We start from the raw sequence: 16,738 nt of genomic DNA, 5'->3' as shown, positions 1-16,738 counted from the left end.
TCTTCAGGTCTGGGTGAGTGGGTCCCAGATCTGAAGAATGCTGTGTAAGCAGGAAAGTGTCTCTCTGTCACTAAGTTGGTCCAATAAAAGATATTACTTCAAACCCCTTGTCCCTTTAATACCTTGGAGCCAACAGGCTTAGAACAACACCACAAACAGTGGGACACAATCAAAGGAAAACAGCTGATCACTTTGAATGATGTGGGCTATAGATATATATTAAATACATCATTTTATTTTCAACTTGGTTATTAGAGAGGTAAAAAAAAACCCCCCAACCTCACAATAAAATATGAGTGGACACCAGATTTGTGTGGGTGACTGAGGTAAGTCTAAACCAATTTCTTTCTTAATGAGGAATAGCGGAGAGACCATGCTTAATTTGTGTCAGGGCTTGCCAGGGCTGAGCCCTGGCACCTCTAGGCTCAGCAGTTTATAGTCCTTGACTCCCAGCACCTCTGGGTTCTCCCTGTCAGTTATGAAAGTAAAACAATCCCTTGAGCCCCAGCACTTCTTTCTTTACAAATTAAGCACTGCAGAGAGGTGCAGCTACTCCTGGGCCCATGCCTGGGGCTGGCACACGCTGCGAGGGAGATGAATGAACGAGACATCGAAAAATTAAGAGGGTAAATAAATCCTGCTCATTCAGCCCCCGAGGCAGGGACTTTAATGCCTACTGCTGCAAACCCATCCCGCGGCGAATTTCCCAGCCAGCAGGTCTGCGACCGTGTCCCCGTCACCCTCCCGGGGGAGGGACGGGTGACGCCGGGGTGAAGCCGCCGGGCAGCCGCAGCCCTCCCGCTCCAGGACAGACGCGTGAGGCTGAAGGCGGGGCGGGCAGGCAGGCTGCAGGAGGGCGCGCGGGACTGGGGTGGGGGAGCGGCGGGTTCACCCTGCCCCAGGTGGGAGCGGGAGGCCGGGGCTGGGCGGTAGCCGCAGCAGGGTTGCTTTGGGCCCGGAGACAGAGCCCAGCCGCGCTGGGCTAGGGCGGGGGGCGAGAGCTGGAACCCCCCCACCGGCCCCGACCGCCTGGCCGAGCCCCCCCCAGAGCCCAGCTCTCCTGCCCCCAGCGGCCCGGGAGGAACTGAACCATCGCTGCACAGGAAGTAGCGGCTGCTGGGAGAGGAGCAGCGGAGACGGCAGCATCTGCCGCACTCAATGAAAGAGACTCGCAGGGACCCAGCCCGCCGCCACGATCCTACCCCCGCTCCGCCTCCCGGGGAGCAGCGGCCGTGCCAGCACCCAGGGCAGGCTCTGAGCAGGGCAGTCGCTGCTGCTGCTGCTGGAGGCGGCGGCGGCCAGGCGGCTGGAGCCGAGCCGGGCAGGAGCCGCTCCAGCTAATCCGGAGGAGGCGGCGGCAGGTTGGTGCTGCTCTGGCTGAAGGGGGTCGGTGCAGGGGAAGGAGGGAGGGGGGTCGGGGCATCGCTGCTGCCTGTGCCGTGCACGGCTCTGGCCTTGGCTGGGGCTGCCCCTTGTTGGCCGGCGTCGTGTGCGCCTCTGCCGAGCGCAGCCCTTCCCCGGGGAGCTCCTCCTTCAGCCCCTCTCCCTTCCCCAGCTCCTCGCTGCAGCCCTGCCCTAGCGCCCTCTTGCCAGCCACCCCTTCCCCGAGCCGCCCTCTCCTTGGCGCGCCCTTCGCTCCCCCTGCCCCAGCCCTGCGGCCCCGCTCGGTGGGCGCCCAGCGTCCGAGCTCCTCTCGCTCTCCCCAGCACACCGCACTGAGACCGCTGCTCCCGGGCCCCAGCTCCCCTCCCAGCCCCGCTGGGCACCGGTGCCGCCCCCATTGCTGCTGGGGATGGGTGGGAATTTTCACACCCCCCCCGGGGGGGGGGCGTTCACTTCCCCCTGGAAGGTGACATCTTGCCAGTCTTCCCGGCGTGTGCGCCCGGGATGCACATGGCGCGGGGCTGGCGCTAAGCGGCGGCGGCGGCAGCAGCTCCTGTCTCCAGCCGCTCTCCCAGAGCAGCCGCTCTCCTTTCTCCGCCCACCCCTCCGCCGCTGCCGGGCACTGCCCCCTTGCGCCCCCCGCCGTCCCCCCCCCCCCTTCCCGGCGCTGCAGGGAGAGGAGGAGCTGCCACGGGGCGGGCGGCTCCGCCCAGCCCTGGACCCCCGGTGGCCGCTCCCTCCCCACGGACCTCGCTGGCGGTGGGTTGAGGCTCAGCCCCTGCCCCGCAGCCGGGGGCTGTGATGCGCGTGCGCAAGGCCGGCGCTGTAGCCGGAGAGCGGGGACCACAAGCAGCCGCCACAGCCTCATCTCCGTTCAGCTCTTCCGTTTTCTGCTCCTTGTCCCTGGGGCTGGGGAAGGCCCAGGGTGACCAGATAGCAAGTGTGAGAAATCAGGATGGGGGAGGGGTAATGCAGGCCTATATAAGACAAAGCCCCGAATGTCAGGACTGTCCCTATAGAATCGGGACATCTGGTCACCCTCAGGCTTGGCCCCTTGATTTCCATTGGGGTTTGGCTAAGGGGTGTGTGTGCGGGCACAGGCAGAATTGCTGCATTAGAAGGGCTGTGCTCTGGGATGTTGCTTTTGTTTGTGTTTTTATAAAGGTCTGAAAAGCCCTGTATGTCTGACCCATGGAAGCAAATAGGAGAGGAGAAGCAGGGAGGGGATATACTCACTGAGTATGTCAAGCTATACTAAGGGCATGTCTACACTTGCAGATGTAGAGCACTTTGAGTTAAACCTGCCTTCAGAGAGCGCAGTAGCTTGACAAAGCCCTGGCTGGGATGATTTAATTGGGGATTGGTCCTGCTTTGAGCAGGGGGTTGGACTAGATGACTGCCTGAGATCCCTTCCAACCCTGATATTCTATGATTCTATGAAAGGGCTGCAGTCTGTCCACACTGACAGCTGCAAGCGCACTGGCATGGCCACATTTGCAGCACTTGCAGTGGCATTGGGAGCAATGCATTATGGGCAGCTATCCCACAGAGCACCTCTTCCTATTCTGGCACTGTGGTTTGTGGGAAGGGGACAGGGGGTGTGGGGCATTCTGGGTCCTATCCCAATGCCCCGTCATGCATCGGTTCGTATCCCAGCAATCCCTTTGCTTCTGTCCACATTTGGCACCATCTTTCAACGTTTTTGTACTGCGCGCTCTGTCTTCCCTTTCGGTCTGCGGGAATGGAGCCCGCACTGCTGAGTAGTACGCTGACGAGTCTCGCCAGCACGTCACATTTGGCAGTCGAGTTATTCCTTATGATCCAAAGTGACCGTGAGGGCTCTGATGATATCGACTTGAGTAACGCATATGACACGAGTTTGCTTGTGGCATTCACGGACATGCTCACTACCATGGAATGCCGCTTCTGGGCTCAGGAAACAAGCACCAAGTGGTGGGATCACATCGTCATGTAAATCTGGGATGACGCGCATTGGCTGCAGAACTTTTGGATGAGAAAAGCCACTTTCATGGGACTGTGTGATGAGCTCACCCCCACCCTGTGGCGCAAGGACATGAGATTGAGAGCCTCCCTGACGGTGGAGAAGCGGGTGACTATTGCAGTCTGGAAGCTGGCAACTCCAGACAGCTACCGATCAGTTGCTAACCAGTTTGGAGTGGGAAAGTTGACCATTGGAATCGTGTTGATGCAAGTTTGTAGGGCCACTAATCGCATCCTGCTCAGAAGAACTGTGACTCGGGGTAACGTGCATGACACTGTGGATGGCTTTGCACAAATGGGTTTCCCTACTGCGGAGGGGCAATAGATGGCATGCATATTCCATTCTGGGACCAGCCCACCTAGCCTCCGAGTACATTAATTGGAAGGGGTATTTCTCTATGGTTCTCCTGGTACTTGTGGATCACTGTGGACGTTTCATTGACATTAACGCAGGCTGGCCCGGAAAGGTGCATAATGCACGCATCTTCGGAACGCTGGCCTGTTCAGGAAGCGGCAAGCTGGGACTTTTTTCCCGGACCAGAAGATCACCGCAGAGGAAGTCGAAATGTCCATTGTGATCCTTGGAGACCCCACCTACCCTTTAATGCTGTGGCTCATGAAACCCTACACAGGGAGCCTTGACAGCAGCAAGGAGCGGTTCAACAACAGGCTGAGTCGGTGCATAATGACTGTGGAGTGTGCTTTTGGCTGTTTAAAGGGCTGCTGGCACTCTCTGTATGGGAAGCTGGACCTGGCTGATGACAGCATCCCCGTGGTTATATCTATGTGCTGTACCCTCCATGACATTTGTAAAGAGAAGGGTGGACTAATCACTCAGGCATGGAACTCAGAAGTTCAACACCTGGAAGCTGAATTTGAACAGCCAGAGAGCAGGGCTATTAAAGGGGCCCAGTGTGGGGCTGCAAGGATTAGGGATGCCTTGAGGGAGCAATTTGAGGCTGAAAGCCACCAGTAGTGTCTGGTGCCCTGCACGGGAGTGAAGTGCAGTGGTTCCAATGTTAGTAGGAATCTGTGTTTGCTATGCTGACTTGCAGTACCTGTTTCTTTCCTGGTTATCTTTTACTTTATGCAATAATAAAGAATATTTTCAAAGCCAAAAAATCCATTTATTGAAAAGAAACACAACTACTTGGGAAACAGAAAGAGAAAGGGGGTGGGGTGGGGAACAGTACAATCACAGATTTGCGTATGTCCTGTTATCATACTCAGCCTTCCTGTCTGGAGTGCTGTGCAGTGAGTGCTGCACTTCAGGCTGGCTATACTGCATGGTGATGGGGGTTGAGTGCAGTGGGTAAGGGTCGTAGTTTTCAGGGCTGGGTGGTGAAGCTACAGGTGTTGGAGGCAGCTGGTGGTGGTAAGAACCTGGATGTTGGGGAAAGTGGGTTGGAGGTGACATGGGGGCACAAGGGAAAGTTTTGGGACAAGGGCTGCAGGGGGCAGGGGGGCATGGTAGTGCTCCGCCTGCATGGCTATGAGCGCCTGGATTGAGTCCACTTGGCGCTCCATTATGCTTAACAGCCAATCCGTGCTTTGCTGCCAGAGCACCGCGCTTTTGTGCCAGCACTCCTCATTCTGCTGGTGGATCCTCCTTTCACTGTCCCACCACTCCTGCACTTTTTGATTTTCATTACTTGAATGCTGCCTTACTTCATGCAACATGTCTTCCTTGCTTCTACGTGGCCTCTTTCTGATTCTTTGGAATCTTTCGGCCGGTGATAACACGGATGGCTGAGATCTCAAGGTTGCATCTGTAAAGGCAAAATGCAGCACTTAACAGAGGCAGCATTGTTCACACCAGACAGAGCAATGATTTTCCCATACTTAAGGGCAAGCACAGTCTACACAATAGCATAATTTGCCCGTCCCAAAGTGAGCGCACATAACCCATGGGAGCCCCAAAATCGTGAGTAAGCACATTGTCAAGCGTGATTGTTCCACGGCTGTACTGTCCTATGGGTTTCTGTGCCTTGGGGAGAGCCAACAGTGGCAGGGGGCCCCTATACTGAACATTGTCCCCACATTTTCCACAGGAGTTCGTCCTGGAAGATATCTCGCTGCTGAGAGTGACCTGGGAAGCAAGGGAGGGTCTTCTACTGCAATGCGGCTTCCACCCTGGCCCATATGCAGCTTGCCAGTGTGCAGCAATGGTCCTCCCACCCCTCACGGCACAGTGGCGCGGACAAGTTAGCCTGACTGGGACAAGGCCACAGTGGCTCTCCTGAGAAACCTGCACAAGCACATTGCTCAAGTTCTGGATGAGACCTTTGAAGAGATCACTGAGGCCGATTACCACGATGTGAGAGAGCACCTCAACGCCCTATTCCGCATCTAGGCATGCATGCTGCCCTAACCCTCCTCACCCCGAGAGCCCGCACCAACTAACTTCCTTCCTAAAATAAAAGCCGCTTACTGGGAGCCTCCTCTGGTGTTTGTCCTTCCCCAAGCCTCGGCCGCCGCGTCTGGCTACCTTCCTCCTGGCTTGAGAACAGCTCCTGGCTGCATGCATCTAGGGATGCTGGGGTGTCTTCCTCCTCAGCACCCTCACTCCTGCTTTGCTCCTCCTCCTCCTGCCTTGTTGCACTGGGCTCTGAAGTGTCCAAGGTGGTCCTCAGAATGGAGGTGGGGTCATCCCCAAGTATCACGTCCAGCTCTTTGTAGAAATGGCAGGTCGCAGGGGCAGCACAGGAGCGGCTGTTTGCCTCGCGGGCTTTGCGGTAGGCATTCTGCAGCTCCTTCGCTTTAACCCTGCACTGCAGTGCATCCTGGTCATGGCCCCTTTCCATCATGTCCCTTGATATCTGCCCTAAGGTATTGTAATTCCTACAGCTGGAGCGCAGCTGGGTCTGGACAGCTTCCTCCCCCACAAACACTGATGAGGTCCAGCACCTCGCCATTGCTCCATACTGGGGATCTCCTGGTGCATGGAGGCATGGTCACCTGGAAAGATTCGCTGAGAGCACTCCACGCCTGGCTGAGCAAACAGAGAATTTAAAGGGCGGGTCTGATGGTTGGTCACCTGAGGGCAAGGCAGTAGAGTTCAAAGTGATGACCAGAGTGGCTAGAACAGGCATTGTGGGACACTTCTGGAGGCCGATCAGAGCGCACTGTAAGACCAGGGTGTCCGCACTGGCCCCACGGCGCTCCAGTGGGGGTGCACCAAACCTTATTCCACTTGCCGAGGTGGAGAACCAGGAGTGCTCTAGCCACGGAGTCAGAGCTCTCTACGTGCCTTACCCAGTGTGGACGGGTAGTGTGAGCTAGTGCGCCCGGGGCTCCTTTAATGTGCTCTAGCTCGCAAGTGTAGCCAAGCGAAGTATATCTGAAGAGTCCAGCTGTCTCAGCTGGTCGAACTGTAGGTGGACATTTGGAAGATGCTATAGAGAAGAAAATATAGAAATACAAAATGCAACATTAATAGCATCTTACATCAAAGAATTTCAGAGTGCTTTGCTTAAGCTGCCCTCATTAGCCCTTGGCAGTAAATATTGTGCACAAAAACATTAAGACACCCCCCCCCCCCCCCGGTCACTAGTTCAATGAATTGGATACGGATTTTTTGTTTCTTAATATTTATTGAAAAGCAGAAAATATGTCACTTGTCCTTTTCTCGCTGAAATCTGCCCTGCCTCTGTTAAGATGAAGAAGAAGCATGTGCAGAAAACGATGAAAGAATGGTTTAAAAATAAATAAGAAGCCTACTTCTGAATGGCTCATCTGTACATGAGCAGATAGCATGTAACTACAAAATGGAGAAGAGAAAACCCTGAGGATTTAACAGCCTCAACCAGATATAATATTGCTGTGCCATGGATTCTCTTAGGAGGATGGTGATGGGTTTAATAAAATGTTAATCTAATGTATAGGCACCCAGATCAATAGTAATGATTCTTTCATAACTTTCAGTGTAACTTTTTCTTGGAACTCTGTTTATGTTGAAACTTTTGTTAGTAGTGCATGTGTTAGGCCAGGTCTATACTACAGACCTATATCAATATATCTACATTGCTCAGGGGTATGAAAAGTCTACACCCCTGAATAATATAGTTATACCGACCTAACCCCTGTGCAGGCAGCGCTATGTCGACAGGAGATCTGCTAACATACCTATCGCCTCTCGGGGAGGTGGGATTAAATATGCCAACGGGAGAAGCTCCCGTCGGCGTAATAACATCTTCATATAGCAACTGCACCACTGTGCTGTGCACAATGTACAGCTGCGCTGCTGTAGCACTGTATGTGAAGACAAGCCCTTAGCAAACTGGCCAGTTGGCACCTCATTTTCCTTGAGCACTACTTTTGTTCTTGAGGCCACCATCTCTCCTTGGATCTTTATGTTTCCTCTCTCTTTTCAGGGGAAGGGGTGTAGTAGTAGGGGAAGGTGAGGAAGTGTTACAATACTGTTGATAATTGGTTTCCCTTCCGACTGCTAATAAACTGCTCATGATTTCAGCAAACTGTTCTATTTTTTTTCAAGTCCAATGTAAACTTAACTAATCTTTCACCCTTTCTTCCACTCTAGAGCTAACAGTTCAGGGTCCAGAATCACAAATGTTTGACAACAGGTGAATTGCTGTTCTGAATCTGAGTTCTTAGTAGTAAAGTGGTGAACATCTGGCCCGTCTTGACAGCATTTATTTTGGTGTGAAGTGTTACATTTGGAATTTTAGTTTTATTTTTGTCTGTATTATAACAATTTTTTTTTTTTTTTGCTAGATTCTGATGTGACTAACTGATTAAACTTACGGGTAGGTTTGTAAGCATTGATTTCACTTACAGTGGAACAGATAAAACGTTCATTTAGATTCTTGGGCAGTGTCTACACTACAAAAACTGCTGATTGACACTGGGTGTTAAATGCAGTTGCCCCTTCTCAATCTGTCAGGTGTCTGGCATGCTTTGCTGCACCTGTTGAACTCAGCAGAATCCACACTAGTTGGACAAGTGCTTCTAACTGCAGATGTGAGTCACTGCACTTTCTGTAGTATAGACAGTCTTGCATTCAAAAGTTGTCCAACTTAACTGTTCTGGCTTTGGAAAACAGTGATAAGTTTATCTTTTAGTTACAGGAAAACAATCAAAGCATCATGTTTCTTGGCTCCTTGATTTTTAGACCCATATCTGCCTCCCTACCCTATATATTTGGTGTCACCAAACTTTTACGATAAACATTACTTGCATTAAAAAAATTAAAAAGCTGACTAATAAAATTGAATTAAAAGACTTCATCCACGTGGTCTAAAATGGCACCATCTCATGTTATGCTTTCTATGTTACTAATTTCTCATCTTAGTTCTTCTCTCCCATATAAATGGCCTTGGCATGCTGGAGAGATACAAACTACTGGCCTCTAACTGTAGCTTGAATCTAACATGTATAGCAGAGGGAAACCAGTTGGATTGTCTTATCTGAACACACTCAGTCTTACAGCACCATTTATAGTAACTTTGTGTGGTTTGGCAGTGCACTGCAGATAGCTTGCTCATGAGCCTTTCCAGGGAGTAAGTTGAGTTAGCATTGCACCTAGAGCGGTGAGTTGCTTTCTGGCCAAATTTGAGATTAGAGTTGGTTTTATCAATTGAGTTTCCCTGGTTGTGATCACTGAAGTTATTATCTTGAACTGAAATATAAGAAATTTTAGTTTCCATAGAGCCTAATTTTTAATCTTCTCAAACAGATGTTTCAGCAAACAAAACAAAATTCTATCTATATAGAACCCTTTCCAGTTAAAAGTGCTTATGTTCTCTTTTTCCAATCATAGAATGATAAAGCTATTGCCCTCTGTCATAGTTGTTTTACAAAATGAAACCGTTTGCTGCACATTCCACTATTAGTTTTATTATTTCTTTTGGTTTCCATCTGCAGAAAGACTCTTTGTTTTGAAGTCCTAATTGATGTTTTGCTTATTTATGTAACTATTACTGAGTTGTTGGATTAGGAACTTTACTCTTCAGGGGAAAAGTATAAATAAGGTATTCCTGTTAACCACAGTGTATTTATCACTGAATTACTAATATTGGTGAAAGCATCCTGCTACAGTTTTTCTTAAAAAGTTGTATCTTTCCCTTCTCCCCTTGCTTATTAAAACATCAACACAGTGGTGCTTCTCATTGCTTATTTCTCATCATCTTAGTTATTTCAGTCAAACACTGTCGAACATGAGCACTAGATATTTCTTTTCATGTTTTAAAAGTATCTATGTTGCCAGTCTTACTTTCCTGCATATATTGAATGTAGAGGGTTTTTTCTTTAAAGACTTGCTGACTGTTAACACTTGAAGCCATTGGTTCATTGGTGAGAAGGGGTGGGCCTGTGGCTATTCTTCCTGCTTTAAACAGCTTGGTGCAGACCCCCAAAAATCACTAGAAGCAGAGGAACCTTCAATTTCAGCATATCTAAGATTTTTTTCCCCACAATCTGTAGTGACATGCTTCCAATAGTAATTGTTCCTGCCTACTCTCACCCCTCAAGAAATGTAATGTTAAGACTCTGCACTGCATTTGTGTGTGTGTATTAAAAACAAAAAAAGTACTTAAATGTTTGAGTACCTAAAGGACGAGTATGGAGAGAACTAGTTCTTCTTGTCTTATCTCCACAGAACAGGGTACACAGATCTTGTAGAAAAACTAAGGAGGTTAGGGTGGGTGGGAGGTAGAATCTTTTATTTGTTATTGGAAGCAAGAATTCACGTGGCATTTTAAAGGAAAACTCAATTTTATAAATGCAGTTGCTTCAAGAGGCCAAAATTACAATTTCTTCTGTGTCTGTGATTGCCCTATTCAGTTTTATTTCAATGCAGCTGAAGACTCATTCATTCACCAAATGCAAGCACATTTCCTGATCTGGAGAATAAGTATAGGAAATACTCTAAAATTTTATTGAAAACATGTAAAATTGTAAAGCTCTTATTTGTTGTGGGTCATGTTTGTTTTTTTTGTTTTTGTTTAATTTTTGGAGTAGGATTACAGATAAGCAGTAATGCTAGGTAAGTATCCTGTGACAGTGAGAAGGGATGGGAGAAAAACTATATGAAAGCAAGTTGCCAATAACTTTTCTGAGCAGGGCAAAAGTTAAAGTGAACATAGCACTCGTATGTTGCCATATGCTGAGTACAGGTCCCATTGTATATCTTTTCTGTGTGTAAAACTAGACAAGAAAACAAGAAATCTTTGTCAGCACTGAATATTGTAGTATTGATGTAAAATGTGTACAATAAACTCATGTATAGGCACATGGAGTGTACATTATTTCAATATAAGAAATAATTGTATCATCAAAGACTAATGGATGAAATACCTTTTCTGTGTTTTGATGTATTAGGAGATTTCCTCTTGTTATTGCTACAGTTACTCCTGGGGGAATTCTGTGCCAAAACATTAAACAATCTGTGCACAATATTTTAAAATTCTGCAAAATTCTGCATATTTTATTTGCCAAAATAACACAATGTAATCATGCCAGTTTCAATTATTTTGGTAATTTATTTCAAAATACCAGTCAGCATGTCTGTAACAACACAGACGACAAAAATTATTCAGGAAATGTTTTTTGACAAATGGATTCCTTACTAGGCATATTAGTTCAGAACTTTGAGTAATAATTCATTTAAATTACAGACATGTATTTCCTGCACCCCTCAGAAGCAGTGCAAAGGCTTGGGGAAGTCAGGGGTAACAGAGGAGCTGAGGGAGAGGGAAGTAATTGCTGGGAAGGAGTCTGGGAGCAAACCTGGAGGGTTGTTGGGTGTGGGTAGGAGAAGTATGGAACAGGAGGTTTTTTTTTGGAAGGGGAGGGATTGTTAGGGAGCTTCCCCCCTGCAGACCATGGCTGACCTCTAGCTTCTCTCATTCAGTCATGCACATCTGTCCCTGTCCCCATGTGTCCCTGCATCCCCATTCAGCCACCCTTCCACTCCGACTCAACCAGCCCCCCATCCTCATGTGTCCCTGCACCCCCTCCTCCGTCCTTATGCATGCTTCAGGGCAAATCTACACTTAAAACGCTGCATTGGTGCAGCAGGTAGGGTCCTAGAGCCCAGGCTCCAGCCAGAGTTTGGAAGTCTACACAGCAATGAAACATCCCTGCAGCCCGAGCCACGCAAGCCCAAGTCTGGCATGGCCAACCGCGGTTGTCTAGTTGCTGTGTAGACATACCCCTAGAGCCCAGGCTTGAATGTCTATATTGCAGTTTTACAGCCCCACAGCCCGAACCCTGTGATCCAGAGTCAGCTGACATGGGCCAGCGAGTGTTTAATGGCAGTGTAGATATACCCTGAGAGACACAGGGCTCTGACCTGGGATTGGCACAAAGAAACAGGGAGAGGAAGGAAAGATGATAGCTACAGCATCATGGCTGAAGGGAGCCATGATCTTTGCCAGTCTGAACTCCATCTTATCCTTGGCTTCTCTATGCTAACTGAAGGATTTTCAGATTCTCTATATCAGGTGACTAATAAATTGTTACCTTCTTTTGAAAAGGTTGCCTGGTGTCAGTGCAAATACCTACTGAGAGCATTGTGTCCTGAATGAGTAAAAGCTAAGCCTTCCCTCGCCATCTGGCTTGGCTGGACTCGCTTCAGGAAGCCATAGAGAAGGATTGCTGGTGCCCAAAGACCCAGTTTGCAAGTCATGAAGGCCACAGGCCTGCGTCTGGGGAACCGTGTGGATCCTTGAGGTCTGGCATGCTAAAGGAGTCATTCCCAAGGGACTGGTTACAAGCTGGGATGTAGACCAGACACTAGCCAAGATGAGTTTTCAGCCAGCCAGCTTCCATGTGAGCTTAGTGGCTCGTGGGGATATTCTTTGGGCAGCAAACCTGACCTACTCCCAGGCATTGTAAGTTTGAAACCTACCCTTAGCAGAATTCTGAACATGAAAGATGCAGATTTTGCTAATATCTGCCTCTGTCGGGGCGGGGGGGGGGGTTATTTTGTGCTTGTGTAGTTTGAGTATGGCAGATAATTCAGAAGGTGCTCAAACTGTTTTCCAAAATAAAAAATTACAGATGTGAATGCTTGCTGGGAGGGGTGGGGGGGGAGAGGGGAGAGGGGATTGGGGCTGTGGTGAGGAATGGGGGGGATTATGGGGATGGGTGTTAGGAGTGGGGGTGCCCTCAGGTCAGGGGAGGGGATGGGAATGGGGGAGTGGGAGAAGCATGTGGGACACTGTGGGGGACATGGGGATGGATAGCAGGTGGAGTGGGGGACCCCATCAGTCGCACATTCTACCCTCCCATTTGTGTGCTGACATCTGGTGGGGGGTCTTGCCCCTCTGCGGGGCGTCTAGGCCACTTTCCCTGCCCTTCTGAGCTGGGATCTTGGGTGGGCCCTGAAGGTAATATGATTTAACCTCTCTGAAAACCAGGAAATACAAAGTTAAGATACATGCCATCCCTGCTAACCAGGCCCAATTTTGGTTCAATTGGTCATCTAACAAGATCACAGATCAAGATGGTAAGACTGTAGGTAAAATATACATTTTTCTGGGCAGGTCTACACTACGGGACTAAGTTGACCTAAGTTATGCAACTCCAGCTATGTGAATAATGTAGCTGGAGTCGACGTACCTTAGGGCGACCTATTGCGGTGTCCACACCACGCTGGGTCAATGGGAGAAACTCTCCCATCAACTTACCTTCTGCTTCTCGTTCGGGTGGAGTATCGGAGTCAACGGAAGAGCGATCGGCAGTCGATTTAGGCCTGCTGAATCGACCCCCGGTGGATCGATCACCACGCATCGATCCCCCAGTAAGTGGAGACAAACCCTCTGAGTCTGACTACTCCATTGTTGTTATTGGAGAAGTGTATATTTTTGCCTGCAGCCTTACCACCTGTTTCTGTGATCTTGTCTGATCTCATAAGGATGATTGATCCAAATTTGTGCCTGGTTAGTTCTTGCAGGGAGACCGGTAGGGAAAATCCAGGTGTTGCAGGAAGTGGAGATGATGATTGAGTTGCTGGAACAGCATACTTCCTCCTCAGAGTCCATACTTATTAATGCCTTGGCCTGGTGCTAAAAGGGTCTTCATGCTGTCTCTTGGATGGGACTGAAAACCGGTGTTCTCGCCACTTGTGGCAGTTATTGCATATATTTGTATTGCAGTACATCCACAATGTTAGATGCTTTCCAAACATAAGAAGACATGGTCTCTGCTCAAAGGAGCCTAAAGTCCCTATGATTCTTTCACTACAATAGAGATGTTAGCTCCGATACCTTCTCCAGTTTCCAACCCGGGTACAGACTAAATGCCTACATTTCATTGTCACTGTGGTTTCATGAGACTCCTCAACAAAATACCTGCCCATATTTGAAACTGGTCCTGAGGAACAACAGCCCATACTTTCTAGAGGGGCTAAAGGAGCAAGAATTACCTTCTACTCATAAGAATTTTATGAGTTGAAGAGGTGGGCTGGAGAGTGTGTTAAGTAATTCATGGAAAGAGTTGAATTCTAGAGTTCCCTGACAGCAGGTGAACACTGAGCGGGACTATTTTATACAAATATTTAAAGCCCAAGATTTCTACATCATGAAGAGCTCTTAAACTCTTTTGAACAGTTTTGCAAAAGGTGCCACTTTACAGTTAGCCTAAATCAGTTCAGTATTGGCTTCTTTATCATATGCCTAGCGTTTTTCCTCTACAATGACAAATTTTATCTGCTACAGTGAAGGCAAGTGTACTTTGATACAAGTTTTATGACTCTTGTGCACTAGAAATATTTTTTGGTAATTGTGGTGTGTTGTTCATCAGGATCCTTGACATCTTAAACTGCGTTCTTTGTTTGTCTAGAAATAATGCAAGTGAATGTTTCCCTTAAGAAAGAAAGAATAGAATCAGCACCTGCACCCATTAGTTACTTAATCAAAATTGCCACACATTTAAGGAATACATCAATTTTATTTTCTCTCTCATTTTTGACTGAAATAATCGTTAGAGAGACAAGATGGATGAGGTAATATGTTTTATTGGACCAACTTCAGTTGGTGAGAGAAACAAACTTTCAAGCTTACACAGAGCTCTCTAATATCCTGGAATCAACATGTCTACAACAACACTGCATAAAATAAATGTTGTGCAGTATACGTAAGCTGTTGTTTGGTTTTGAATATCAAGCAGGAAACAGTCCATATTGCACATGTTACATGTTGTACATAATTCATGTGAAATTCTCTCCAAATTTTATGGCACATAAACCAGGAATATGGAAATACCTTACATTTCTTCTTTTTCTTCAAAACACTTCCCAAATGTTAAATAATGCTTATGACAACTCTGTGTAGTAAATATTGTCTTCGTTTTTATGGATGAAGAAACAGTTATTGACATTGTTATGGTCTATGCTGTTAGAGTGGGATTTTCAAAAGCGCCTGAAGCCTGGTCTACACTTAAAACTTTCACCAATATAATTATGTTGTTTAGGGGGTGGGGATTTTTATCAAAATAGTTATATTGGTAAAAGCCCTAGTATGGAGGCATTTATACCAGTATAGCTCATTCCCCATGCCATACAAGAATAAGCTATACTGATATAAGCCCCCTTATACCAATGTTACTGCATCTGCACTCAAAGGAGGGGTTGGTGTTGTACCACTTTAACTATACCAGTAGAGTTATAGCAATACAACTGATATGAGGGTCGAATGACTTTAGAGGATAAATTCTATTGACTAACAGTGGGACTTGTGCTTCTAAGTCACCTAGGCACCCTAAGGCTAGAGGTTGATGGTATGCTGTTGGGTGATGTACCGACTTTTTCACCTCAGGAAACTTCTGAGTTTGGTCTCCTTCTAACTCTCACTTTGCTCACAATGCAAAATCATCACAATTCAACATTATTGGCGGCCTCAGTTTGTGGCCAAGCACAGTTGTAGTACAGGGTGTGACATCTCAGTAGTGTATTTGCAGAGCACCTGCACACTAAGTGTGATGGCTTCAGTCAAACCTAATCTCTCACTTTCCTGAACACTAAATTTTCACAGAAATGTTTTAGCTGATTAGTCAAGCATAACAGTTTAAATCTGATTTCAGAGGCAGGCAAAGGAAATGGAACATGATGTTGTCCTTGCTAGCCATTTTGGCTAGAATAGTTCAGACCACACTTTCCTAAACAGAAGCTACTTGCATGGCTTGCCTTGTTTTTAGTAATATTTATTTGTAATTCATTTTCTGAGGTCTGCATCTGTATTTGTGCTAGAATTGTGTATCTATAATCATTCTTATAGCATGAAAAATGTACCTGGGATGAGCGAAATAGTTCACTTAGAAATATATACATGTCTGTGATAACTAGCATTACAACCAATGTTGACCTTACGTCTGTTTAAAAGCTTAGATTAGTAAAACTGAAATTTATTTTTAAACCATTTATGCTTTTTAATTTTATTTTATTGCAACTTCACTCAGTTTTAACAGTGAAAACTAGACTGGCCTGTTTCATTCTCTGATTAACAGCACACTGCTAAAATGGTTCGCCTTCCACTGCTCCCAAAGAACGTTTTAATCTTTTCATTCTCTCCTCCTGAGCTGTCCATCAAATGTATAAAACAAACAAACAAAAAACCCATGAAAAAACTGTATTCAGACTAGGTTTTCTAAAAGTCCTGACAATCGTTTAAATCATGGTATTGTAGAATAATTCTGAAAATATCATGGATAGAACAAGTAACTACTGAAAAACTATTGGAGATTATTGGAACTCAGCAAACACTAGTCAGAGATCTTATGAAAAGAAATATTAAGAGGTTCTGCAGGCAATGCATGCTTATGGGCACTAAAAGGGAAATTTAATGGCAGAAGACCTAAGGCAGAAAAAGAAGATTTTGGATGGACAGTGCAGTATCCTAGGTGGATCAAAAGGATTATTCATCCACAAAGAGATTAGCAGAAGATTGTACAGAATGAGCTACCATGGTTGCAAAATGCTCCCCATCCCCAGTAATGGAAATGCCACATAAGAAGAAGAAGAAAGGTCCTTATTACAGAAAATGTGGATCCTAACTGAATGTAACTTTTTATAAAGTAAATCTGCACAGTACATTGGAAAGTAACTTCCATGGCTTTGTGGGATGTAAAGGAATCTTCAGTCTTACTGGGAAAATTGAGTTTACTTGTTTGTTGCCAGGGATACAATTGTCACGGTTATCTGGCATCCATGATAGTGTCTTTCTTACTGCAAGTATTTCACAGAGAAAGTCTGACAGACAGCAAGCATTCATCAGTGAGATACAGTAGCTGCTGTATGCAGCCCATCCTGTTGTTTACTCAGTTGTTGAAAGTGATGATGAAAGTGCTCTTCCAATTCCTCCCGCCCCCATCCCAAATAAATATATATACACACACA

At 47.0% G+C, this 16,738-nt stretch overlaps 1 protein-coding gene across 1 annotated transcript in view; it reads left to right on the top strand.

Annotated features, from left to right (window-relative positions):
- The first annotated feature begins 788 nt into the window (after positions 1-788).
- AGPAT3 (1-acylglycerol-3-phosphate O-acyltransferase 3) overlaps positions 789-16,738 on the top strand; it is a 131,970-nt gene continuing 116,020 nt past the window's right edge. The window contains exon 1 of the mRNA XM_073359240.1: positions 789-1,361. The gene's annotated coding sequence lies outside the window, so the exon portion shown is untranslated. The remainder of the gene's footprint in view (positions 1,362-16,738) is intronic.

The sequence above is a fragment of the Lepidochelys kempii genome, chromosome 1 (assembly GCF_965140265.1).
Source record: "Lepidochelys kempii isolate rLepKem1 chromosome 1, rLepKem1.hap2, whole genome shotgun sequence".
Lineage (NCBI taxonomy): Eukaryota > Metazoa > Chordata > Testudines > Cheloniidae > Lepidochelys > Lepidochelys kempii.
This window is presented reverse-complemented; position numbering and strand designations above follow the sequence as displayed.